This window comes from Ciconia boyciana, chromosome 10 (assembly GCF_034638445.1).
Source record: "Ciconia boyciana chromosome 10, ASM3463844v1, whole genome shotgun sequence".
NCBI lineage: Eukaryota > Metazoa > Chordata > Aves > Ciconiiformes > Ciconiidae > Ciconia > Ciconia boyciana.
In genome coordinates this window covers 41,866,445-41,894,169 of record NC_132943.1, presented here as the reverse complement: position 1 = coordinate 41,894,169, position 27,725 = coordinate 41,866,445, and the positions used below count along the sequence as shown (strand labels likewise).

At 48.2% G+C, this 27,725-nt stretch overlaps 1 long non-coding RNA gene across 1 annotated transcript in view; it reads left to right on the top strand.

The window, feature by feature from the left end:
• The window catches only part of LOC140657745 (uncharacterized), a 98,587-nt gene that overhangs the window by 45,841 nt on the left and 25,021 nt on the right, over positions 1-27,725 (top strand). Inside the window, exons 12-14 of the long non-coding RNA XR_012044468.1 lie at positions 348-553; positions 19,061-19,176; positions 19,972-20,114. This is a non-coding gene — a long non-coding RNA (uncharacterized lncRNA). The remainder of the gene's footprint in view (positions 1-347; positions 554-19,060; positions 19,177-19,971; positions 20,115-27,725) is intronic.

The following is a 27,725-nucleotide window of genomic DNA, read 5'->3' as shown; positions in this document are numbered from 1 at the left end:
CACGGTGGAGGTAGGTACAGGTAGAACGGTGGAAGGCAGGCACTTAGAGACTGGAAATGTTGGATTTGCTCGGTCTGGAGAAGGGAGGAGAGGGATTTACAACATCACAAAGTCAGCAGGAAAGGCAGATGTGGCCCTGCCCTTCACCAGCCCCTGTGTGTGATAAGTGGGTGCACCTGCTGAAACCAGAGGGAGCCAGGGAGGAGAGAGAACCTGCTCGGAGAACATTTTTCTTATGCTTTTTCTACTTTATTTTTGAAGTTGTTTCACCATTTCTCAATCATTTTTATTTTGTCTCTCTCCTGTTCTGCCCGCCCCAAACGTCACGGCTGATGCTTTGAATACAGCTTAGCAATTTTTGTTCATGGGAAGCACCAGAAGAGCATCTTGTCTGCCCGCCTCGGGAAGACTTATTTTGTGCTTAGCTGTCATGAACATGGGTGCCAGAACCTGGAAGAAGAGTAGCTGTTGGATTCCTCATTCCTTCCCTGGTCCAGGAGCCTGTGCAAGACCATCTCCATCACCGTCATCGGCTATCGGCTCTCTGTACCGTGTGAGTAGTTGCCTGGGGATGTTTTGAGAGGGGCGTGTTAGGGTTTCCTGTGTTCTGTTTCTGAGGATTAACCTGAAAAATGCAAAGAACCTTCTGCTTTCTGCTTTTGGCTGGTTGCTTGCTTCCTCCGACGGGCGGAGTTTTAGGCTGGAATTTGGATCTTGAGGCCAAATGCAATGGTTCCAGACAGCCCCTTCTTTTGTGAATGCGTCTGCATGGGCTATCTCTTCTAGCTGGCTTTATCAAGCTCTTAGGCTGCCCAACCCAGAACTTGATTCTTGGGCAGGTTGTATTTTGTTCTCTTGCCTTTCTTTCTTAATCCTTGCGTTTACTGGATGGTGGTTTTGGTAGCAGCTGGCTGTTTCTCGCTGTCCTGGAGCGGGCTGTTCTCCCACCACTCCCAAGGCAAAACATTGGAAAATGTGTCCATTTTTATGCTTGCCAGTAGCTCTGACAATTCGCCTCGTCCTTGCTGGTTGGTTTCCTGCCTTCATGGTGGTGTGTTGCACCCTGCGATGCACAGAAATACGGTGGATGACTCCAGGTTTCATATCAATTCGTGTGTGGCTTCCCTCTTCCTCTCCTCTGTTCTTTCCAGGCTCCCAGGGTTTGGATTTGGGAGGCAGCTGGAGGCAATCTAACAATGTACTGCCTTAAAAAACCATGGAAGTTTCCCTTTTTTATCATCCTTGCTCTAGTCCTGCACTCCCTCTGTTTATCTAGTGCTGGCTTCAGCGCTTCTCGGACCCTGATTTAACTCACTAACCTGGCAAAAAAAGGGATCCAACAAAAACATGGAATGATTTTTATTTTCTTTTTTTTTCTTTTTTGCTGGGTTTGTGAGTTAAAACAGCTCCAAGTGTCTGGATGAGAAGCCCATCTCTGGAGCCTGCTGCTATTTGCGTTGTTGGCAAAAGTCCTGCTGGCTTCAGAAGGGAGTGGACCCAGGGCAGGACCCACGGCGCGTGTCCTTTGAGAAGGCTGCCCCAGATTTACAGCGTGTGTCACGGAGCAAATGATGCTTGGGCTGAGTCCTAGTCCGTTTGCTGTGTAGGAGCTTTGGTGGGGCAAATCCATCTGGGTTCACAGTGGTCCCTGGTCCTTTCCCTTGCTCTGCTCCCTCCCTCCCGTGGTGCCCGCTTTTCTGTTCCTGTTTTTGGGGGATTAGGGGGCGAGACGTCCATCTGCGCCGGAGGCATGTTTAGCCTTGGGGCGTTTGCGACGTGCAGACAAGAGTTTTGTGTCAACATCATCCCATGCGGTGCTTGGCTTCGTACAAAACCCAGGTTCTTTCTCTATATCTCCTGCTTTAACTGGGAGAGGAACATCTTCAGCTCCACCTTAAGCTAGTCCAGAAAGAGATTTATATTTATTTATTTATTTATTTTAACTACCATGTATTTAGGTGGTGTCATCCCATGGAAAAATATCCCCAAATCTTGCATCTAGTTCTCAAAACGTGGGCGTGTCTCTGGTTGCTGGGTACTGCAATACTCTGCAGCTCCTGACCCCCTCAAGGGCTTTTCTTGAGCACGAGGGAGCTAATCATGTTGTTCTGGTTCCTTTCCCCTCTCCGCTGTCGCTGCAGCGTGGTCAGAGGGTTTGAATTAGGAGGGTTACGCTAATTAAACGGGGAAGGGTTGCCTCGTCGGGCAGCCGGACCCAGAGGAAAGGGATTTTTGCGTGACGCAGAGACGGGGCTGGATGGGTGCAGGTCATGTGTTGGCAGGGAAGGGGTTTGGTGCGTGGGTGTGTAAACTGGTGGCAGGTGGAGCCGAGTTGAACAAAGGACCCTGCTCCTCATGTGGATGACTGCATCAAGAGGCTCCCTTCCTCCCAATGAAGAAAGAGGAGGAAAATCGGTAATGAACAAATAGGTTTTGTTTTCCCGAGGGCTTTTCCTGGATGGAGTATTTCAGCTTCACCTTCCTCCTGATGGCTGTGGAAAGTGAGTCCAGCAGTCTCCCAGGGCTCGGCTATTCACGTTTTCCAACAGAAAAACTTTGCTTTTTCAGGACTACTTTCTCCCTTAAACAAAAGGGATATTGTCCAGGGAAGGATTTTGATTTTATGCTTTTTAAGTTGGAAAACTTCTCCCGCAGAAGCTTTCTAGCTGGCTTTCACAGCAAGTTTGCTCTCGCCACCTCTCTGGGAGTGCTTGGCAGTGCCCCTGAGCACGGCTTGCTGCAGCGAGCTACCGCCCGGATCCTTCACATTAGTCTGGCTAGCTTATGAAAGCAAACGTACTGCACAATAACCCTCAGACTGCAGCGTCCACCCTGTCCCCGGTGCATATATTTGATGCCAAGGACTCATGGCACATCCCGAAGTATTGTGGGATAATTCATCTGTCCTTTCTGGGCTTCTGTGAAGAGCTATCCAAACACACTGGAGAACAACCAGCCTTATAGACAAAATGGCTGTGACAGCAGCTACCATGTTTGTTTAGCTCATCTTCTGGTCTGTGCTTTTAATAGACCAGCCAACGTGACTTCATTGCGATGGTACTCTTGGGCTAAAAGGAAGATGGGTCTCAGGCTAGGATCAAGCGAGTGAGCTGCAAAGAAGGAGTATCAAAAGTACAGATAGTGGATTTTTTTTTTTTTAATCCCCACATCTTTGTCCCATCATATGCCTCCAGGCAGCCTGGAACAGAAAGAGAAAGCTCAAACTCCCCTCAAGGGGATAATGGAAGGAAGAAGGAGGCCTCATTTTATTTTATTCCTAGGAAAAATGGCACGCATTTCTCATTCTGCAGAAGCCCAGTGTAAGTTAAGCTGCCAGACATTTATGATAGGAATTTGCTAAGCACGTATGATTCATGGTTCAGATTGCCGCACAGCCCCAGCAGGGCTTTCTGAGCAACCGCGCTGGAGGCTGTCCCACGCAGCTTGACGTGAAGGAAGGATGTGCTTCCATGTGGCTTGGCACCACCTTCCTGAAGGAATATCCCAGAGCAGGGGAAGATGTTTGATATCAATCTTTTTCCTGCCGCCATGAGGATCTAATCTCCCGAAGGGGTGGTTGGGCTTGAAGTCAAGCTGTGATAACTCTCCGCTTCTCGGGGTGCGACGCGTACCCGCCTTTGGTAACGTAATCTCTGCTTCTGATAGTGGCCCTCTCCCTCTGGCTGATGGTCATCCACTTTTCCTGTCATGCAGCACCAGAAGCCACCAGATGTTGAGATATTCCAGATGGCTGCTGCCCTGGGTGAATCACCCGTACCTATGCACGTGTCCAGTGAGGGATGTGTTGGCAGTACTGTTTTCAGGGGGAAAGGCTTAGCTGGGGTCGGTGGTGCCTACAGCCCCCCATGCTGAACTGCTTCAGCCCTGCATCCCCCAGCTATCAGCAGTCTTGAGAAGTCAGTTCACAAGGAACCACTCAAACTCTTCCAGCGTTAAGGTCCTGCAACCATCAAAAGACTCTGCTGGGCGCTGGCCATTGGGTGCTTTTCAAATGCTGCCTTGCAAATAATAAATGAATGGGCCAGGGACCCCACACAAGTGATGTGAGGGAGCCTTGCATCCACGCTGCTCCGGGAGGGGTCCCTCGAGCGCAGTGGTGGTGGATGCTCCAGCGCGGCACTTGACTTTGGGGCTTCTCTGGGCCTGAGGCAGAGCTTGAGGTGGGTCCCTGGGCCATGGAGACCCTCTCCCCCCAAGAGCCCTTTCAGAAGCCAGTTTGGTCCAGTTCTGCCATTAAAGCAGCTGGGTTTTTCCTGCCTGCTCCTGGAGGGATGCTGTCCCGGCACGCAGTTGCACTGACGCTTGGGAGCTGCATGTTTCAGTCTTCCCCTGCTCCCATGTCTTGTGCTGAAAGGGCTCCTTCGCTGTAATACAGCTTTTCCTTCCTCCCCCTTCTGGGACTTTATTTGTGTGTGTATATCTGTACGTATATTTATCTACCCTTTTTCTGCCCTTCTGTACTTTTCTAAATATGTTGAGCTTTATTAGGCTTGACGATCCCAGATTCCCTCCATAAGAGTATTAAAACAATGGATAAAAGGCGTGAGGCATCTCCAGCCATATTCAGATACAGTCATGAAATGGTGAGGATGGAGGGAGAGAGATGCAGTGTTGGTGATTAAGCTTACCTCTGGCCAGTTTTGGCTGTCAGAGGTAGCCCCAAGCCTTTAAATCAACGTGGCAAAGGAGCAGCACCTTGCCAGACCTTTGCGGCCCCGGCAAGCTGCAGGGGATGAGCACAGTTAGCGCTCCTCATCCATCCGAAATCAAGTGAATACCCTACCAAAGCGTGACCTTTCTGTGCGGCGTCTGTTTTGCGCTCACGACCCCTTTGGCTTGGCTGGAAGACGATGGGTGGCAGATGTTAGAGATCTCGTCTTGGAGGAGGAAGAGGGAAACTGTTCTCTAAACAAAATCCCCCCTTGTGTCCTGCAGTTTCCTAAAACTGCTCATTTGTGAACTACAGATATTTATCTATCCCCTCCTATATGTGTGTATGTGTACATCTATAAATATGTGTGGGTGTAAACATATGTATATATAGAATGCTTTATTCCATTACCAGTACATTCATGTTATTTCAACAATAACAGCAGTACTGGGGCCAGAAAATGCATCGTTATCAGAGCTCAGCCTGCAAGTATCATAAATTTTTTGATGTCAAAACATTGGTGGCTTCTCTAATGTCTTGTAAGGACACTTGATGCTCGCCATCCTTATTACCTCATCCGTATGCTCACCGGCTATCAAATTAATGTACTTTGATTTTCATGCTTTTTAGCCGATGAACGGAAACCACATGCCTGCTTCCATTAGAGTCGCAGGGTGATTTTGCAGGTCCTGAAGGCTGGGCCAGCAGTTGGGTGGGAGAAGATAAACCCAGCCTAGCAATCTGCCTTTAGCAGCTCTCGGGACCAGCCTGTGGTCCTGTGGGGCAGCAAACATGGGATGGAGCAGAGCAAGACCAAGGAGCAAGGCAGGAGAAGCAGCAAGGAAAGGGAGCTTGGAGCTACAGATGAGCAAGAACAAGCTGGTGAGAAGCCAGCAAAACCTCTGTCGGTCTGTGGGCGTACGGTTCGTGACACCCTGACCCTGCTCTTTTAGCAAAGGAAATTTGAGGGCTGGCTCAGAGAAGTCAAAGCAGATGCCAAATCAAGGTGTGGCCAAGGCATTTTTCACATCTGAGCGGCCTCCCTTCCCGCTGGGGAAGATGAGGGTATTTTTCCCTGACTTCTCCTCTGGATCTGAGGTTTGCTCTTGTGGGTATTGAGGCAAGTTGGTTTATTGCAAGTAATCTAAATATTGTGTTGTATGTGTATTCAAAGCTATATGCAAAGCGGCAATTGCTTGCCCAATTATTTTTTTTCTCCTGCAAACAATTTGCTCGCTCGCTTCAGTATAAATCAGGAGTATGTTCTCCAACGTTGATAAATTCTGGGCTCATATAAACCTAGTGGGGGAAGAACTAGGCTCTATGTGTTTATAAACAGTGAGACAAAATATATATATCTCTGCACAGAGTTTACATTCCACGTGGGCTCTCTTGCCAGGGTGTCCAATAAAAGAAAAGATGCATTTCTTTTCAAAAGGCGCTGGAAACATCTAGCTGGATGGCACCATCACTGAGTCCCGTGAGTGGAATCCAAAGGAGGTCAAGCACGATGCAGCAGCCCCATTAATTTGGGGTGCTTGCTAGGGACTATCAAGCTCTGTGATTAAGTAAAATCAATCAAAACCAGGAAAACTGGGCCCTGGGGCTCTCAGGAGAAGGCTTTGTGGTGGAAGAACTTATTAATTCATTTGGAAGGTGTTTAGAAGCCTTTTTTTGTCATGGTTGTCTAACACTGTTGTCATCCCATGCAATTCTTAACTCATTCGGAAGAATTTTTCGCAGGTTCCTAATAGCCTGATGTTCAGAGAAATTATTTTAATGATTAAATTTTACTGTTGCCTGCTCGCCTGTCCTGGTGTTTTACTGTTCTTTCACAAGGTGTCAAGGCTGCTTCTTAGCAGTGATTAGAAACTGGCTGGAGATGAGGAAAGGGAACTCCGTTATAATCTATGAAAAGAAGAAGACAAACAAAAACCATGAGTAGTTCATGCATGCATGGGCTTCTGCATCTTAGGTTAGCAGTTCTGCAAGATCTTGCTGTGTTTCTGATGTGACAGGTCTTTTTTTATGTAACATGAAGGTGATGCCCACACTGTACTGTAAAATTAGCCAAGTCACCTCTGATTAGATTTAAGGGATGAAAGGCAGCCAAACAAATCCAATTCTGTGCGTAAAGTGCAAAGTCCTCTGTGGTCCAGTGTTGAAGTGCTCTTTCCAGCCAAAACAAGTATAAGGCCAAATAATAATAGACTTGCCTGATTTATTTTGAGGGCAAGCGTTGGAAAGGGTTGAATGGGCATATCATGTAAGCCCCACAGGGAACTTCTAACAGCCGATAATTGGATGTGTAGAGAACAAACTTCTCTGTGCCCACCCCAAATCCTTCTTCTAACAGGATCATTAAAGTTACAAACATCAGAACAACTGACTCTTTCAAATACCTTCTCTAAACAGGCTGGACTCAACAGTCCTTGACTTCGAGGTACCCGTGGAAGAGAAGATTTTTAACAGACTTCCAAATACTCAAAGCTAGCAAAGGTATTAGGTCTCTAATTCACCTTTTCAGGCAATGGATGGGAAGATGATAACCTTTCTGGGTACTACAGCAGTATCTATCAGCCCAGTGACAAGTTAATTCACTTGCATCTAACAAGAGTCTCGGGGCTACTTTTCCTTTCTTTGCGTTTCTGCAAAGATAAAAAAACACTTGAAGGGTCAGTATTCCTCTTTCACCTCCAGGGAATATTTTTCTCTGTAATCCAGTTTGGCTCCTGCCTTTTCACAACTCTTCATTATACAACGGACTCTTCACTGGCACATTGGAGTGGCTACCTATGGACCCATCCTCGGAGATGCTCAGTGGAAATTTGTTTGACAAACAGACGAGGTGATTCTTCCTCCTTCTCCAATATCCTCACAGTTTCTTTTGTTTTGCTTTATTTTTAGCAACAAATGGAATGAAGGGAAAGATGATGCTCCAGTTGGTAGAGCCTTCCCATACCGTCACCAGCTCCCCCTATAACATCTTTGATAAATGAACTTCGGTGCCGGTTGCCTACCGTCCTGCCAGGATCGCTGACCTGACCACGCTCTCCCTTTTAGGAGTGAGGACAAAAGCAAGATTTAGGGGAAGTCACCAGGCTCGTAATTCTTCCCACATTTTACTCATATCTGTTAAATGTATGTGGGGCATTCTGTCGGTCATGAACCCTACGGGCCAGTCCTTGGCTGCAAAGCTCCCTAAAGGAGGAATTTTCCCACTGCTAATCTTTTTGGCAAGGAGTGTAGCCTCGCTCAATGCAATTGTTATTTTTATCCATCGCTGAATGCTCTGCAGCTCAAGCTGGGTGGTCTTTAAGACGTCGTACACAATTAACGTGGTCCGAGTCGGGGAGTGGAGAGGTATTATCAGGGAGGAGCGTGCGAGTGTGGGACCAGCCAAATTCCTCTAACGCTGCTGGGACAGCGGTGATGGCTGACGGTGAGCTGAAGCTGCTTCTCACGTGGTTCAGCAGAGGGGCTGTCTTGTCCAGAGATCCGTATCTATCTGCTGTCCCTCTCTTTGAGCTATGCGGAGGCCCGGCAGGATTGCATCAGGTCAGCAAATCTTATTGGACTGGTCTTGTCAGAAATGGGGCTGATGGCTTTGTCCTCAAAAAGCCCATCTGAGGAGTGCTGACTAACCCCATCTGTCACGGGCAGAGCTGACCAAAGAGGACTTCTGAACCTGAGGCAAACCAAGGGAAGGGTGAAGGGATTGACTTCAGAGCATGGTCTCTGATGCAAATAACACCATGTCTTGCTGAGAGCCCGCCATGGCTCATGCTTCACTGCTGGGCAAAGCCAGAGGGAGATCTCCTGGCCCTCTGGTCCTCAAGGGTGGCTCTTTTGACTGCAGTGGGGCTGTGTGTGGCCAGAAGAAAAGTGACCCCATGGTCTGGTGACCAGTGGGAAGGGCCAGCAGCAATGGTGTTGCTGGAAGGAGTTTGGGAGCCTTCTGTAGCAGAGAGCCTAGAGCTGTCATCAGTGGGACACACTTCAAGGGCTTCCACTTCCCTAGTCATGTCTTTAAAAGAGAATTGAGAGGGAGATGGGGTGGAAATTATCTTCAGCAAGGGATTGCTATTTTTTCCATTTTTTTTTCCCTGCTACTGAAAGCATTTTACAAACAACTGATTAAGTTTTGCATCATCCCACGGCAGCTGTAAACGGTAATAGATCATTGCTTTATTTCCCTCTTCATTTCCTCAGTCTGGAAACCTCAGCTAGTCATCAGCAAATCAGGAGGTGCAGGTGGTTAATGAAACATGTAATTGAAAAAGAAGGGAAAAATAAAATCTCCATATGCGTGAAAAGTTACGGAAATGCCCATACACTGAGAAATAGATTGGGGACAGGTTGGAAAAATCACTCCGGTTGTTCGGTGGTGTCTCGTGGATGGATGCAGCAAGATCACCGGCTTGGCCCAAGAGCCGTAGGCAGCGCTAGCCCCTCCGCTGGTGGTGGTTGCCTTGTCTGTGGTGGGACAGCCCACCCCGCTTATGTGCTGGAGCTCGACTGGATTGCGTTGCACATCCCATCTTGGGATGAAGGGCAATTGGATGTGACAACAGAATTTAAGCTGGGCTGATTAGATCCTGCCTGGTCTTGGGCTTGGCCCTTAATTTCTTTTGCATGCACTTCTCTTGGGAAGCTCTGTTACCCTTTAAAGAAAAACAGCAGTTTGCCAAGGGAATGGCTGGCACGCATCCAGGGGACCATCTTCATCACGCTGTGGGCTACTGTGCACCACCAAAATAGCATTGGCTTCCTCTGCCCTCCCTCAGGGATGGAGAGGGCTTGCGCACGTGTCCCATCTCTGGGTGCTCTCCCTGCCCAGCAGACGCTGCTAGGACGTTCAACAGCTGCTGTCGTTTTGGGACAGGGGGTCTGCAGGTTGGACGTTTGCCCATCGTTGGATGGAGACCACCAGCTCATTTGCTCTGGAGCAATGAGCTGCGAGAGGCTTACAGCCATCCGAGTTTGCACAAGGCAGTATTTCTCTTTGAAGGGATCCAATTTGCTCTTTCCTCCCCTTCCTCCATCCGCAACCTCCGCCTTTTCGGTTTAAACCATCGTTCTGCAGGAAAGCCCAAAGGCTGCAGCGTGAGCAGGCGTGCAAATATCTGGATCACTGCGGGGCGAGAGGCTTTAGAGGGATGAGGTGACCCCAGGAGAGGCATGGCAATTCAGCTCTTTTTGATTAAGTTGGGGGTTTTTTTCAGTTTTTTATGCGGAAAAAGTATTATTCTAAATAACACCTTTTCCTTATTTTCCTTCCACCTCCCATATAATTTTCCATCCCCCCGCCAGAAAAAGGGGAAGGGGGATTTGTGAGAAAAGCAAAATCATTTTGCTTTTGGTTTCATTTCATTCCTTAAGAACTGGTTTGTTTTCTTAGTGGAAAACCAGAGAAAATTAAGTGTGGAAGAGGAAAACATTCTTCTCCCTCAGCTATAGGGATGCTGCATGGCAAAATACTTTTGACAGAGCAGCCGCCGGAGACTGAAGGGTTGCCAAACCCACCCTTTTTGTGAAACTGGAGTCCCTGCCACGTCCCCTCCCTGAACATCCCTGTGTGCCAGGTGCTATCGCGTGGAAAGTCTTCCACAGGCAGCGGAGGAGGGGGTTAAACAGGTCGGGGCTGTTTAATTCGGTGAGAAGTGGAGTCAGGGGTGCCTTGGTGGGGTTTCTGAAATAGTGAGTGGTGCAGAGAAGGTGGAGAAGCCTTTCCCAGCTCATATATTTTACAGGACACTTGTTGCTACTTGAAGGGAGGGGTGAAATATTAAATTATATTAATACATAACAATATATAATATTAAATCAAATGTTTAAAGTAGGGAAAAGAAAGATGTTTTGCAAGTGCGTGTCAGTGCTCCAGCTGGTCTTGAGTGGTGATGCTAGGGTGGATGGTGCCCAGGCCTTGGTAGGAGCGCTTCTCCATAGTCCTCAAGGGGTTGCAGGATGGGCTTCTGTCTGCCCCGGGAGGCAGCTGAAAGAGTTTCTGATGGATATGGAAATTCAGCTTCTACTTGGCAAGATTTTTAGGTTTTAAGCCTGTCCTAAGGCTGAACTTTTAAAAGACAGCTGAGATGTTTTGCATGCCAACCTGGTAGCGTCAGGACGTGGCAAATGGCCCATTTTAAAAAGGACTGGCCGGGGTTGGGAGCGAGAACCAAGGGTGGCTGGACACCAAGGGGCTTTCCCATTTCCCTGCTGACACTGGGGACCCTGTGCCGTGCTCCCGGCTTTGTTTTGATCTTCAGTAATAACAAAAGAAAACAAACTGCTGCTTCATGTTCCCCCAGGTCCAAAGTTGCTTGTAGATTGGGGATGAGAGATGGGTTTTCTGCAGCCCGTCTCAAACGCCCGCGCGCCAAAGCTCGCAAAGACTTTGCAGGTTGTTGCTCTAAGATTTGTATCTAATGAGCCCTCCCTGGGGAGAGATATTTAAAATGAATAACCAGGAGCTTCTTGCAAAGGGGTTGTTTGGGTGGTGGGTTGCAGCAGCAGGGCTGGGAGAGGAGCACAGGGAGGAGGGATGGGATGGAAGGGGTGGGAACTGCTCGAGGAGGGCAAGCCACCGTGCCGTCCCGTCTCCGCCAAGCAGCCACCGTGCCACTGCTGCCGGTCGCAGCACCGTGCTGGCATCAGTGCGTTTTCCCTTCTGGGAAATCATCATTTCTGCCGAATCAGGTGTTTTATAGATTACCGAGGCTTAATGCAAAGCTGTCTAAAACCAGAGTGGGATCAGAGGGCCGGGGCCGCTCTCCGACGGGGCGCACGTGGCCACATTTGGAGCCTGAAGACCACAGGGAGGATCTGGCTGGTGCGGGCCTTGGGCAAGAAAATAAGCTGTAGGGGACACTTCACCCTGCGAGGTGGGACTTCAAGAGCAATTGCTCCCCTCTGCCTTGCTGTTTCAAGAGGCCTCTCTCAGTTCAGTCATTTTCATGCTAGGGCAAAAGTTAAAAAAAGGGATGGGGAAGATCCGGTGGCTTCTCTGCAGCTCCTGAGGTGAAATCTCTCCCTTTTGCCCCTTTCTTCCCCAGGATGGCTGGCACCTGCTGGCCTGGCAAGAAAGGATCTACTTGCGGTCGCTGTGCTGCTGTCGTTCCCCCAAATACAAGTGACAACAAAGCATCCCACCGGAGCATCCCAAAGGAACGCTTTGCAGAGAGAAGCCAGCTGGGGAGAGCACCTCAGCCGCGAGCCAGCCCCTTCCAGGCAGCTGCATCCCCCCTCCACCCTGGCCACCCAGCAGAGCATGGCCCTTAATACAAACACACCACTGAGATTGCTGCTTTTGCGGAGAAACACTAAAGGACCGTTCCCAGAGCCACAGCGAGTGGGATTGCCCACGGGTTTTGGATAAGCTGTGAGATGGGGCATCCCTCTTCCACAGGACTGGGATGCTCAGACCGCATCCCTCTCCTTAGAAAGGGCAAGGCGGCAGCAACACCAAAGGTTTCCCGTGTGTATTTTTCAAGTGTAGGAGAGCTGCAAAAGCCTAAGGCAGGCAAGTTGATCAGAAAGTTGGGGAGCTGCTCTCTCCTGTTCTGCTGCTGAGCTGGGAGCGCTCTGAGCTCGCTCTGCCTCCCCAGCAGCTTGCAATGAGAGTGGTACCTTGCTCTGAAAGGGAGCCGTGGTTTGTGTCAGAGAAATTCATTGCCCTACGTGTGGAAAAGTGATCGTGTTGCCAGAAATTTTGGGTATACTTTAATGGTTTTTCACCCGTGTTGTGCTCAGCCTCAATAAGAGGGGTAAAAGCATCCCCTTTGCCAGCTGCACGTCAGGAATTAACTCCTGTGATGTGTCGGTGCACGTATTTAAGGCTGGATGTAAACAAGGCGATGATATACAAATGGTTACTGCCCGGAGGGAAAGCTCTGAAGGCAAAGACCGTGCGTAGTCCCGTCGGGGAATTATACTGAGCTCTGATCCCCTGCTAACATACGAATGGGTGCTGTGCACGAGCCTCGCTGCGTTTCCAGTCCCTGCCGCTCCTGGTTCTCCCATGTGCAGCCAGCCTTGCACGTGCCACCCTTGACTGTGTATTGTCAGTCGGGACTGATCTGATTATCTCCGTAAGGAAGATTTATTCCTTCACCAGCTCAGTGCTGACGGCTCGCCCTCATTTCACGTTCTGCAAGGGGCTCGTCCTGCCTCTCTGCAGGTTCAGCCCCCAAAACTGGGGCCAGGTTTGCCTGTGCCGTACTCAGGAAGGATTTGGGTGACCGTTTCTGAGCAGATTTCACAGGTCTGTGGGGGTGACGGCTGCAAATTATTACAGATGGGTGATGGAGAGCCAACAGATCCTGTTTGCAGAAGCACACAGCTGACTTGCTTTTTCACCACGTTGGTACAAAAGAAAAATCATATATATGTGTAAATTGCAGGGAATCGGCAGTGCTGAGACCATTCAAGTCGAGTTAAACTGAGCGTAGTATAGCCTGTCGTATAATATCTTCTTACAAAAGCCAAACATAAATCATTTTGATGAACGTATTTTAACCACCTGGTCCCGTCGTTCCCATAGTACGGTTAATCTAATACTGGAAGTAAATAATTCAGCTGTGTTTCATCTCCGCCCGTCAGAAAGCTCTGCTCTCTCCCTCTTCCCCACCGAGTTTTGTCAGGAGCAGAGGTAAAACAACAGGTTTGTCCGTGCTGACTGACCGACGATGGATTGGTCATAGAATCATAGATTCTGTGTTTAGGCACAACGTGTTTCACGGCGATTTCTCTTTTTCCTACTTCATTACCTAGAAAGGCTTACCTTTGCTCAGGGGATGCACAGCCGGCTTTCTTTTCAGGCTAAAAAACCCAAAAAAGGTCACATGTGGCAGTGACAAATGTGCTTTTCTCTAGGTCGGTTGATCACCAAAAAGCACCAGGGATAAACTTTTCCTACGAAAGCCAAAAATTCCTCCCTCTGGTCATAAATGCACAGAGCCAAGTTTAGTCCTCTCAGAAGTGCCCTGGGACCTACTTTAGATCATGGGGCAGATGTTGGCTTTGGGTGGCTCCATCGTCGGTATCCATCCATCTTCAATATTAAAATATGGAGTTGGAAGAAAATGTATGCACATTCTTATAGTGCCCCATGTTTTGTTTAAAAACAAGGAGCATGTGCAAAGTGGTATTTGTGATGGTAAAACTTTACAAAAAAAAAAAAAAGAAAGAAATGTAACCAAGCCTTTGAAACCTCAAAAAAGTTGTGGGATTGTTTTTGGCAGGAAATGAAAAAATTTCCTTTTCCTTGATATTCTTCTCTTCACTTTTTTTTTTTTTTTAAATTTTTCCCAAGACGATGTAATTTCCTGACTATCCCTAATCTGAGCCGTATAATCAAAAGGAAGGGAAGGCAAACTGGGATAGCTCCTTCCTGTAAGGAAATGATTTCCAATCTTTATTTGAAGGTACTCTAGCTTTGTATGCCTTATCCTTCAGATATAGCTAGAAGTATGATTTGGCAAAGGTCCTTGTTGAAGAGATGGGGGCTGGGGATGGAGGAAGGAGAGGTAATGGGGTTGTATGCAGGCAGCCCTAAGGGTATGTAAGACCCAAAGTTGGAGAGAAGGCTCCGAAGTAAATTTTCCTTTGTTTTACGGCGCATTCACATAATCCAAACAGTCCTTTAGGTTTATTTTTTGAGATCATACCCTGGCTTGTGTATTTGGGAGTATGGAACTCAGAGCAATTGCTCTTATTATCCGATTAATACGGTCGGCTCTTCCCTTCCAGGCAAAACTATGGGAGTAATTAAAACTTGCTCAGTTTGCAAATGGGAAACGTTTTGCAGCTTGCAAAACAGACTGGAACATTAACAGCAGTTACTGGCAGGAGAGCCAAGCAAATGAAGGAAATGTTTGCCTCCAAAACCATCTTTCCGAAAGGATGCAAAACTTTGTGCTTGAGCTAGCCTCCAAGAGAGCTATGGAAAGCTGCCGTGGTGCAGTTTGGTTGGGAATTAGGTTTCAGAAAGGCTCGTAACTTCATTGAAAAATGGTCCTAGACTTGACGCTGACAGATTTTGCTAGCGGTACTCATGCTTCTTGGCTCAAACCAGGACTTGCAGCCATTTTGCAAGCAGGAAAACATTGGAAGATCTGTCGCTTGCATGAGTTTTTCAGCCACATCTGAAACAGTACTATGAAACTGATCTGGTTTGGGTTCCCACATCAAAATGGGAGTCAACTGATCCAGATTCAGGGCGTCTCATCCAAACCGCAGCTCATTTTTTAAGAGGGTTGGATTTACAATTCTAGTTTCAGTCCGCTTATAATGGGAAAATGACTTTTATTTTGGATGTTGCCCAGGAATTTCTCTATCTTGCAAACCACTGATTTCCAGATTTGTGCGTAGTGTAGAGCAGGGGGGGAACCTGACATCTTTTCAGGTCCTATGTACGTTCTGCATAATCCAATAGCTCTGCTTTCAGCTGAGTCAAATTTCCCACTAGAGAAAAGCGGAAAAAGTTGCGTGGGTTCTTTGGAAATGCAAAGAAATTTGCATATGAGCAAAGCCCATCTCTTATGAACTCCCAAAGAAGCCCTCCACTCCCAACCAGAGGGTCCACACCACGCTGCAAACACACCCATCCTAGGGTGTAAGGACCATTTATTCAAACCCTGGTTCTCATTATCGTTTTCAGCCACAGAAATTTCCCCCTGCTGCAAGAGTTATGGCCTGATCTAAAGAAAAGAAAATGTAATACTTACGTAACTTCTTAACAACATGGTTTTTTAGGTCATTTGCTTGGTGTTCTGTAGTATAAAAAAGAGCAAACACTTGGGAATTGTTTGCTTTAATGCCCTTGTGGAACCATGCTCCTGTCCCTGGAAGAAGCCAGCAGCAATTAATACATGTGGCTGACTTAGGAGGGTGAGCAGGCTTATTTAAACCACACGTTCAGCATCAGCAGATGCTGCAGAAATACGGTATTTCAGACTAGAATGATTTGACTTGTAAAACTTGAAGAAAATATTGAAAACCATTCTGGGGTTTGCTAGGGGGAAAATATAGGCTTTGAGCATGTACTGGGGTTTTTTTCTTTGTTTCTACAACAAATGGCAGCTTCTAATGCAAATACTCGAGACTTGTTGGTATTTATCACTGCTTTATTGGAAGATCATTTTCAGGTCCTTTAAAAAAGCAGGGGAAAAAAAGGCTTCTGGTTTACATCAGGGCCTCGAAGTGGCAGCTTTTCCCAGGAACATGTGACAGTCTTTTTCCAGCAGAGAAAAGCAGGTCAGTTATCAGTCCTGGGCCCTTTTGCTCCAACATGGCACAAAGAGGTACTGTGAGCAGGGTTCTCCCGAAAAAGCAGACGATGGATAAGCCTGCATCCTCGCTGATGTGAATTCCTGACCCAGTTTCCATAGCAGACGAGCTCAGGAGCATGAGAGAGCTGCCGGGGATGGAGAAAATGCCTTGCAGGCAGGCTGGCCCTTCGGTGCATGCAAACGTTAAGGCAAACATCGCCGTGTCGGAGCAAGTCGCTGGGCACGTTGCAGACTAGCCCGCTCGGACCCGGTCCTCCAGGCATCCTTCCCCGAGACATCGCCACGCGGTTTGAGGATGGGTTGATGAATAAAAATCCCAGCTAATGTGATAGATGGGGAAGAAAGTCTTGTAGTCACTGGCTGTGGAAGGAAGTGGGTGGTGTTTTGAAATGTTTTCCACCAATTCCACTTTTTTTTAAAATTTTTCCACTGTTTTCCAACTGCCAGCCCCCCTTCTACTCTCTGTCTATCCTCTTTTCCATGTGAAAGTCTCGATACACACCAGTTTGTCCCCTGGGCTTGCAAAGAGCTGGCTCATGCTTCCACCCATCCCATTTTGGGTTTGGAAAACAGGAGATTGGTGAGATCCCTACCCTTGCAAAGGGCAGCAGCTGGGCTGGGGCATCCCCATCCCACCAAAAAATATCTCCCAGGGTAGCAGGTCCCCAGTATATTCCGTTGCATGGCAGTGGGGAAACAGGAGCTCGTGCTGATGCTTTTAGCTATGCCCAAAGGATGAGGATTGATGGCACCCATAGGGGCTGCTCCTTCCACGGGGAGGGCTGTGAGCCTCCTCCAAGCCACGATGCGTGGAGAGCTGGGGGATGAGATGAAATGTTTTTGATAGTGCAAGTGTAAATAGCTCCTGAGTCAGCAGCCCTGGGGGCTGGAGGCTGCTCCATCGCTTGAGATCACTTGGCTTGGTGCTTGATGTGCTCTTCCAGCCATAATTGCTAGCTCAGGGCGGGTTTATTGGGTTTCGATGTGTGCGTTTGCGTGGCAGGGAGGATTAATTCTCTCTGCTGCAGGGGTCACTGGATGGGGCCATGCAGAAGGTCTCCCGAGGACGAGGGTTCAGGAAGGCGCAGGGACATCGGACACCCATCTCCAATGTGAAAGCGAAAAGGGAAATAAGTGCTTTATCCCCCTCAGACTGCCACAAAAATTCTAATTTACAGAAATATGTGGATCCCTTTTGGCTTTGCAATGAACAAATCTACGGTCTTGCCAAGTGAAAATACTCCTTCAAGTGCCCGTTGCGTGCTCCAGTTCATCCCGTCCAAGTGTATTTCAGTCCCAGCAGCGCGCTCTCCTCTGACGAGGATTTAATATTAGGAGGCTGTTGGCCCTAATTCAGCAAAGCACCAGGTCATCGGCAGTGTTCGCACATTCGTGGCTTGCTCCCTTCTTAATGTCGTATTGAGCATGGGTTCCTTGAGAGACGAACGTTTGGAGCGAGGAGGCAAGTTGGTTTTGTCCCTGTTTATTTTGTGCACCATCCAAATTAATAATAGGTTAAAGATGTCCTGCTGATTAGCCATAACATCCCAGCAGCGTTATTTGTTCTGTCACAGTCGAGGTCGGGGTCCTGGGGTGTGAAGGAAAGAAGACACCGACTCTGCCATGGAGATGGAGAAAGGAGAGGCTTCTGGTCTTAAGAAAAGGGGTGTCAGTGTTAAAGTGGCCTTAAAAAAATGGACTTGCAGCTGGTGGTGTGGATTTCCCCAGCTGATGAGAGCAAGATGGCTGAAAAGCAAATATGGGGAAAATTGTAAGTTGAATTGGAGGTCTTGAGTTAAAGAAGGAGGTGCATAAATGCCGATGGTGTTTTTGAAACTAAGCGGAAGCATCTCCAGGCATCCCCTTTCCACGGGAGCGGGGCAGGGCAAACTTTGCTGGCCAAAAAGTGGCACCAGCTCTGCTTTTGGGGTGCTAGGGCACGGGCTGGTGGCTCTGGCTGGATGGCAAAGTGTTTGTCCCACCCATCCCCAGGCCCTGTGCTCTGCAGAGGGATGCGGGTTAGAGAGTTCACATAAACCTATCCAACACGTCACGTCAGTCCTTCTGCTTTCTGTCCAGGTCCTTCCCTGCCCAACTCAGGTGTATTTGGAGTCCCTCTCTGCTCCCCAGCCTCTTGCTATCTGGCAGCGTGATAGGATAGCAGCTTTACTTCACAATAAATCAGTGCTGCCCAGTGGTCCACATCTGGCCAAGTGGGCTCTGCAAGCTTCAGAAAAGAAAATATTGAAAGCTCTTTCTTGCTCAATATCTATCTGTGTATATATATATATTTACATATATATATAAAATGGATGTGTATGTATGTATATATAATATATCTATACAAGAAGCTTGTCTAGAACCACAGCATGCAGCTTTTCTCTGTCAGCAGGCTTTCCATGAGGCTGGGCTTACACATGGGGACCAGATGTGGCCATCCAAAAAGGTCTGTTCACTTCTATACCCTCTCTTTTTTTTTCCATCCTGCTTAAGTACAGCATGAGACATATGGGCCAACCATCCATCTGAGGCTAAGCGGAAACCAAGAGTGACTGCTTACAATGCCATAAATAGCTAAATAGCCGTTTTCAATAGTAAATAGGGATATGTGAATTAAGAACGACCTCTCCGAGCAGTTTGTAGACATTCCAGTTTCTTGTTTTAATATCTTCATGTGGCTTTTCCCCCCCTTCTTCGCTTCTCTTGGTGGGAGGTGACACGTTTAACAATGCTTCCCATGAGCGAGAGGCCCACTCTGGTTATCTAAAGCAGAATGAAAAAAAAAAATTAAAAAATGGGGGGTTAGGACTCTTCAAAAGGAGCCTAGCAGCACTAGAGACCTCAGGCATCTTGGGAGCCGTATATTCAGTTCTTTGAGGGGACCCAGAAAAATCCCATCCACACGATATTGGCAGTCGATGCAAGGACTGGGGGACGCGTTGCCAGCTTAGAGCCTTTGTATGAACTTTCAAAGCTTTCATGAGCTGTCTCAGCCAGCCACCCTTCTTCCTGACAGCAACGAAAGCTGTCCAGAAAGTTGAATTCCTGTCGCATGGAATGAAATTTTCTGACATTTTTGTCTTTGCTTTTGTTCCAGATCAGGAAGAAAAATCAAAGTTTTTTCACTGAGTGGAATTTCTTGTGAAATGTAGAGTCAGAAACATGGGAGTGACCTTATTGAAGCGGACTGTTTAGTTTCAGTCTAAACGCCAGGTAAAGTGATACAGAACACGGGCACCAGAACGAAAGGAAAGGATAGAATAACCAACATGAAAAAGCTGAAATGAAGCTTTTGGTTTCAAACTTAAATGTTTCTGAGGTTTTGCTGTCCAGCTCCTTCAAAATCAAAATTCTCCCACAAGTCAAATGATTTTGGAGGAATCGGAATTTACTGTTGAAAAACTGCTCTGGGAATTTTAGCAGTTTGCCCCCAACACAGCTTGCTGTCACATCTGTGCTCCTCTCTATAGCGCACAGCTGATAACCACACGCAAAACTTGGGATCCAGCTTTGAAGCTGACCCTGCTTTGAGCAAGAGGTTGGACTAGAGACCTCCCAAGGTCCCTTCTGACCTCAGTGATGCCCACAGCCTTTGCCGTGGAAAATAGTAACTTTGCTAGGAGATAATGGGGGAGGAAGAAGGGGGGGGGGGCGAAAGGGGAGGAAAAAAGCAATGTAACAGAAGAAAAACAGAGGTAGAGGAATGTGCTTCTCAAAGCCATGCCTAGAGGGGAAAAAGCAAGAAGTGTACTTCTACCTTCAGGTTGCAAATTTAAAATTCCTTCCCTGCTTTTCTTCCAAAATATCCCCAAAGTAATCTCTTCCAGGCACCCTACAGACCTGATCTCAGTTCAGTGGTGGAGGAGGGATTTTCCCAGGTGTGTGAAGCATCTCTGGGAAGGTGACATCTCTGACTGCGGGGAGCATCCATTAATGGGGAAGGCACAGGAGAGTTGGCTAGTTAAGCAATAGGCAAGTGTCTTTAATTTTACTCACTTTGCTTTATAGAGAGCAGAGAAAACAGCAAGCAGAAATACCAAATCACACAGCAGGAGCCATTGCATGAAGCGAGAGGGAGGAGCGGTCCTGGTCGCCAAGGCTCAGCACCCCACGGCAGAGGAAGCACTCGACAGATCGAGAGGTTTAGTAAGGTAAGAAGGAGCATTTTGATTATCTGGTACTGACTTTCTCTGCAAGTCTCGGAGCTGCATAAAGTCATTTGGTAATTCTTGCTTGTGCTGGTAGCTGTGCTGGTCTTCCTTGAACTTGGTCTGTTAAGGAAATCGGAGCCTACAGCCACCCTGACTCGAAGGGACGGTGGCGTAGGAGGGGCGACGTGACTAGTTCAGCTACAGCACCTGAACACCCCGTGTATTTTGGCTAAGTAGTTTTTGGTGCTAAAGCGGTGCGAGGTCAATAGCGCAAGTCCTGCTGCAGAGAGACGTCTCCGAGCCCCGCAGTGCGCTCGATAAATAGGTTGGACGTTTGGTGTCGTAATTCCAACAGTGCTCGGTATTGGCTCAGCTCCACTTTATTCAAAGTCAGCGGGAAGCGCTGACGGCGAGCCAGCACGGCTCTTACAACTCCTTTCTCTCACTAATTACTTCTGGCTGCTGTGGAAGCCCCAAGGACTTCAAAGGGATGACACTGGATTTGCACGAGGCTGTCTCTCTGGATCTTCCATCCCAGTTTCTCAGCCCATGGTGGTCCATAAGGCTTCAGAAGGGGACCACTAAACAACTGCAGAAAACATTAATATATATTCTGTGTTCCCACAAATGCACGTTCCCACACAGACAAAGGCAAGGAAAATGGAGAGAAATCAAAGTGCTAAATGAGCAATTGAAATGCAGCTTTTTTCTCAGTTTTTCTTTTTGGCTGTAAGTGAAAATGCCTGTGCACAAGATGGAGTTTGGGTCTCCAAAAGGTGAAAGGGTTCTTGAATAAAATGCACAGAAGTGCATACCCTGCCCTGCATCAAGGGCACTATGGGATGCTGCAGAGGTGGTCCAAGGCCCTGGGCACCATCCTTCAGGGCAAATCCAAGCTTGAGCCCTTAATCTCACTGACCCCTTGGTGCTTTTAATGTCTCGTTCTTAACACATCTTCCCTCAGGCCAAACACTGCATACACCCTTCTGGCTATGTCTTAGGACCATGTAGCCCTCCCGCCTGTCTGCTAATGCAAGACCAAAGATAGGCTGCTCCAAGCAGATCTCTTTTGTTTCCTAAAATTATTAACGAGTCTTCAAGGGGCTTCATACACCTCACACATAAGCAATTGCATCCCCGGCACTTTCCCAGTCTGTTCTTGGGGGCCAGATTTTGAAGCCAAATATTGATGCACCGACTTTGCTGCAGTGATGCTGCTTCCCGTCGGGTGGGCATGTGGCCCGCTCTTCTATGAGGGAGCAGAGAAACCCCGAGGCGAAGCAATCTGTAACATCCACAGCCATGCCAGGACACCCACCAAATCAGTGCAGTCCTTCCCCATCTCTCAGCGGCTGGGTCAAAGAGGAGAAACTCTGGTCTAGGCTGAGCAGAAGCAGCACTTTTTGGTCTTGATGGAGGTTTGAAGGAGATGCTTGTGCTCGGGACAGTGATGCCAGCTCAGGGGGACCGGGGAAGGTAGGCTGGGAAGTGATGGTCTCCATGTCCCGTGGAGGGGCCACAAAATATGGCACTGAAACCGCAGCAGCAAATGTGTCGGAGGCTTTCTTCTCTTTTACAGAGCTTTGCCCACATTCTTGGGCCCTTTTGGGTTGGAAAAGTGGTATAATCAGAGGGTTTCTGTAATAAAGGCTGTTGGAGACATCTCCAGCACCACTGCATATCCTAAAAGAAAAGGAGGGGTGGATTTTTTTTCACTAGAGATAATCAACCCATGGCTCTTCTGGGCGGTTTCCTGCAGGAGGGAGCAAGGGGAGTTCATCCCCAGAGCCTCCGTCAGCCCCACTCCTGGGAGTACCCCCTTTGCCACAGGGAGGTTCAGCCCTTGGGACATAGTGGTGGCTCTTTCCACCTGGCAAGGGGCTCTGAGCCCCGGAGGGTTTTCCAGGCATGATGCTTAAAAAACACATCCCAGGGCTGGATTAACGCTGTCCAACGTGGAGACGTTTTATAAGCAGTTTTCATAAAACAGGGAAGTTTTATAACTAGTCAGCGAGCTGATGGGACGACTCTGGATGAAGCAAGCAAATAGCATCATCAGACAAGTTTAAGTGATTTTGGCCAGACTCTTCTCCTGGACAAAACGAGGTTGGCTCCGTTTGCTCCACCTCTGATTTTCACCTGTTTCAATGCGGGGAGAAACAGAGGTTTCCACTAAACCATTAAGAAAGCAGTGATTTCAAAACAGCCAGGCAGATCTGACTGTGCTCATTTGAATGGGCTTTTAGTAACCTTCAGAGACTGGCAATTCGGGTGGTAAACCCACTTTATGATCTGTTATTACCTGTGCTCTGCTCAGAGGCAGCAAAACTCATTACGGGTGTAAATGGCCAGAGCGCTCCCGTGTACCCATGCAGGCAACCTTTAATGCTCTCCTTTTTCTGGCTTCTCAGCGATAAAAATACATTACTGGTAAAAACCAAAAGCTGTCGAGTTAGCTGCTGGTTTGCTTAGCGGTCAGGCTTCTGTGCTTGAGGTTTTATTTCGTTGCTGACGTCCCATGGATGACTGTAGAAAATGCACTTAGTTTTTAGGAAGTCAACTGGTATGGTATGCTTTCTGGTTTTTATTTAACTGCCCATTAAATGTTCCCCTTTGCCCCAAGTTTTATTAAGGAGAAATTAAAGAAAGCCTTGTTCAGCTGGAAACACAGGTCCGTCCTCCTGCTGGGCCAAAGAAACAGCCTCAGGATCAGCCCTACGACATTAGCCCGATTCTCTGGACCTGATATAATTATGAGCATCGCAGTCTGCAAAGGGCATGGGAACTGCAGACGTTCCTCTTGTAGAAAATTGGGGAGAAATGAAGGCTGAAAGGGACCTCAGAGTTCATCAAAACTCACAGCTGGTGGATGTCGGTGCAAGGTGATCATGTTGGGTGACGGAGATCCCCTGATGGCCCTGTGCAACCTCTCCCTGCTATTACAACATTTGCCCTCAATTAGAAAACGTTTCGTATTTCTAGCAAGCAGAAATACCAAAGTCCAGCGATGTCCCAGCCAGCTCTGTTGGGAGCTGAAAAAACTCCAGAAAAGCTCAAGAAACTGGTCCCATGGAGGAGGCCTTCAAGAAACGACACACCAGAGGGTTTCCAATGAGCTCATGGGTCCGTTGGCTGTGGAACAATGTCCTGAGTGTTGGGTCACGCTCATGTTCCCCGCTGCCTTTGCTTCTTCCGTCTCTCCCAGTGCTTTGGCTCAACACCGTGATACAGCCAAAGGCCCATGCATTGCATTTGGGCTTGGAGGTGCATGCTAGCACCCGTAACCCACCATCGCCTCCAGATGCTTCAAAACCATGTTTCTGGTTTTTGGACCACGTTACGCCTGGGATGAAGCCACGCGATCTGGCTGGTGCTCTAGGAAAGCACAGAAATCCGTTGCTCTTGGTGGTGTTTCTCCACACCCCACCTGTACCGGAGTTTCTCAGTGGAAGGGAAAGGCGTCGATTAACTCGATATTAACCAATACCGAGAGCACCATCTGGTGGGCTGCGGGGCTGGATAATGCGGGCGACTGGAGCCAGGGATGGGCTTGGGGCCTGAAAACAACCCAGAAGTGCATCTGGTCAGGGCCATCAAGTGGTCGTGGTCCACCTGGTCCGGCTTCCCACAGCCACCAGCTGGCAGCCTCAAGGAGAAGGTGGAAATAATGCCCACGGCAGTTTCTTGGCAACATTTCTTCCTGCCTTTGGATGAACAGAGCTTGATGTGCTTCTTGAAGTGTGGAGAAATCCCTAGCTGGGATGACTAAGCTCCTACCATAAATATCCATCCTTTCTTTGAATGTGGATAAAATCTTAAAAGCCGTTATATTGTGGCAATGAGTTCCATGGGTCTGTGATTTTTTAATATATTTATATATATGAGTATATATATTTCTTTTCCATATATATGAAAATATATCAATTTTAAGTTGGCTGGTATTCAGTGTTACCATCTGTAGCCTTTCCCCGTGAAACAGGGACTTAGCAGGGCCTGAGTTACTTGGACCAGCCACGATATTGCTGGTCCTCATGATTTTGTCCAGAGCCCTGTGATACCCTATAAACCCTTACAAAGACCCTCTATTTGCTGTGCTGAACAAAACCTAGAAAAGGTGACCTTCGGAAAGCAGAAAAACCCCAGGCAAATCACGCGCCATTTTTCAAACCTCAATCTTTTCATTGACCCTTCGGCATAACCCCCGAGCTCTGCGTGCTTTGGGGTGGGAGACATCCTCCCAAGACGTTATATGGCTTTTGCCAGGCAGCAAGCCAAAGATGCTCCGTAGCGTTGGAGCTCCTTCGCCCGTCCTGTTCGCTGCTGGCCAGGGGTCTGACTGAGAGGTCCCTCCTTTACTGCATCCAGCATGGTGAGGGAAGAACTGTCCCAGGCATTTTTTTTATGCTATTATCATATGAATTTTGATCCATCAAAGTGTTTCCTGGATGCGAGCTGTCGGGGAGCGTGTCTTTGTATGTGCTTGTGCAATTTGGTGCAAATTGGGGGCCTCAGCTTGAGGGGGGCACTCGAGCAGGGCTGCAATATGAAGAGTAAAAATAACAATAAAGATTTTGTGAGGTCTCGAGCCGTCGCCAGCCTCGGGGGGAGAAGCTTTTGCTTCTCTGAGCTGAACTCCTATCCCCAGACTCAGTCCATCTGATTTCCATTAAAATATCCGCTGAGCAAAGGTGAAAACAATCAGACTTATTAAGCAATTTTAGCCCAGCCTCAGCTTTCTGCTTCCCTCGCCCGTGGGGTGCCTTGTTGGGCTGGCAGTGATGGGTGGGTGATGGCAGGTTTTTTAGAAAATAAACGAAGATGTTTGCTGTGGTCTGCTCTGCTCCTGCACCTGCAAGAGGTGAAGGAGATGTTGGCAAAAGTTTGACTGGAGATATAAGTGAATATGACCCACAAATTTGTTATATCTTAATGGGATGGCATTGCTGAGCATGAGCTGCTCTGTCTCTGGGGCCCTGCAGAACAAGCCGTGTGATGTTCTGTAACACGCTTGCAGTGAATTTTATTGTCATTACTTGTTGTGTTTCTACAGAGCCATCAGATACTTCATAGAATCATAATTCCTGTGAATTATTCAATAATGGGGGTAGCTCATGGTATTTTATCCGCCGCATCAGTGCTGTTTGTTGTTGCAATGAGCCTAGATTAAACATAAAGAGAAAAATTAGTACCAAGGGAGTTTGCAGCCGTGCCTCTCCGGGATGCTTTTCCGTCGGTTCCCAGGGCTCGCTGCTCCATCCTCCGTTTGTGTCCTCCTCGGTGCTTACCCTCCGTACACTCTCCTCTTGGCTGAGGCAGCATGGGACTGGTTCCCATGTTTTCTCAGAAGGAAAAATCTTATAAGGTTTTTCTCATGAGGTTTTTCTCATAGTTTTCATAGCGTAGCAGGTGGAAACGTGCAAGCAGTGTGGAAAAAAAGCCAACTGGGTGGACCCAACTCTGTTGTCAAAGTGTCAAAAGCTGGTTAATTGAAACTCCTGCTGTTGCTCTTCTTGAGTAAACACTCCCAAGGGCTCTGCTGCTGATAGCAAACGAGTCATGCTCGAGAAACACTTGTTAGCAGGAGCCTCGGGCAGGTTTCCCAACCAGCAGGTAGATGTGGGCTTCCCCCTTTGGGTTGAGAGTCACGGGAAGTGCGAAAAGTGCCTTGCAGAGATTTTTCAAGTCTTTCCCCTCTTGCAAGCGAGGACTTGGTGGAGTCCCAACCCCTTGCACAACCCATCCCTGGGTTTGCTTTTCTAAGAGTGAACGCCTAGGCAAACTTTTTCTTGGAGGTGTACCAGGGTCCTCCTTAGGACAGGGGCAAATCTGTACCTCTCCTCCTTTTCTCCAAGCCTGTGCCAGCATGCTTGGGCTGCCATCGCTGTCACAGCCTCTCTGTCCGCAACGGCCATGCAGAAGCTCCACGTACATAGTGCCATCATCGTATTTTCCCAGCGTTAAGACCCCGTTAAGGTAAACCATCCCCGTGCAGCTATGCTGCCGCAGATGCTGCCCACCGGCGTTCACGCATGCTTGCTGCAGCAGGGTGTTGACCCCGGTGTGTTTTGAAATGAAGAGAAGAAATCAGAGTTGTGTTCCACACCAGTATCTCGGCCGCAACCCCTTATTTTCTTCCATGCCAACAGTTTGGCATCATCAGAGGCGTACGTGGGGAAATGGATGCTTCGGTTAAGGTTGCTGGCTATTGATGCCATCCTGTTGCAGATGAAGCAGGCTTTGGCTTCTGGTGGTGTGCCCGTGCAATGCTTCCCCAGCAGCTACTTGCCATCCTCACGCAGGAAAGCCAGGTACGGGGACACAACACGGCTGCGCTGCAATTTAACGAGCCAAAATAGTCAAAAACCCCCATGCAGATGAGTTTTTCCCCCGTGACGTTTCCCTTCCCCCCCATCTCCTGCCCTTTTCTGCAGGCTCTGAATCACAGCACCTGCTTGCTTCAGCTGCTCTGATTAAAACTGGAAAAGAAAATGATCAGTGAGGCTTGCTTTCTTCTCCCCAAACAATACCCAAAATCTCCCGAAACTGGCATGCTCTGTACAAAAACCTCTGCATTAATAAGCGCGCCTTTGGACCCTAAGAAATGTCTTTTGTGTGGGGTTCTCCCTGCATTTTAATAAGCCTGGCTTTTTACAAAGACCCCCCCCAAAAAAAGAGAGAAACAGACACACGCACAAAGACAAATTTCATTAGGCTCTAATCTCCTTTCTGACGAATACACTCCTGCCGATCTCTAAGCCCTTTCAGCCCAGCAATGCTTTTTTTTTTTTTCATTTTGTTGTTGTTTTGTTCGCCACCAAAATAAAACTTGTCCCAGGAGGGGACCCTGGTGCAAAATGCCGGGCACCAGCATTAAGCACAGTGACGCTGAAATGGATAACACCACCTTTTTTCCTTCTTAAAGGTGTGAAGTTGTTAATGAGGTGTCCCACACGGCAGAAACCCAGCAAATCCTTTGATTAAAACCAGTCTGAGTGGCAGAGGCTGAATTATTTGTACTTGGTCCCTTTGAGGGATGGTAGTGGCAATGGTTGGGGGGAGAGGAGAAAAAGATGAGAAATAACATATGCTGGGCAGCGGGTTTGCTTAATTTGGCAGTGCAGTTTAAGCTAATGTCAAGAAAAGGGAGGGGGTTGTTAAATGGCATCAGCGCTTCATACTGTATAGAGACGCTGGCAGGAGGAATTGCTTTGAAATGCAGCGTTTTTTGCGGGGGGAACTTTTAGCGGAAGATCTTAGGTCGGCGTTACGGCAGCAGGGCTGTGCTGCTCTCCGGCAGGGCCAATTTTCCGTTGGGATGGAGGGAGATCGGGGTGTTAAGGCGTTGTACAGATGTGGGGATTAAGTGCAATCTCCTCCCTCGCTGCGGGCCGAGATGTACAGCAAGGGCTCAGTCGCACGCAGGGCAGTGCCGTGATGGGGCCGATGTGAATTCCTTCGGGAAGCTGCTCCCGATGGCACTCGGTGTCCCAGCTTTGAGCTCAGGTTTGGCTTTTTGTTGTCGTCTTCTATTTCAGTTAGGTCCCCAAATCCCATGTTTTCCCAAGCCCCGAAAGCTTTGGCTGTGAGGTCCCATACCTACGGTCACACCAA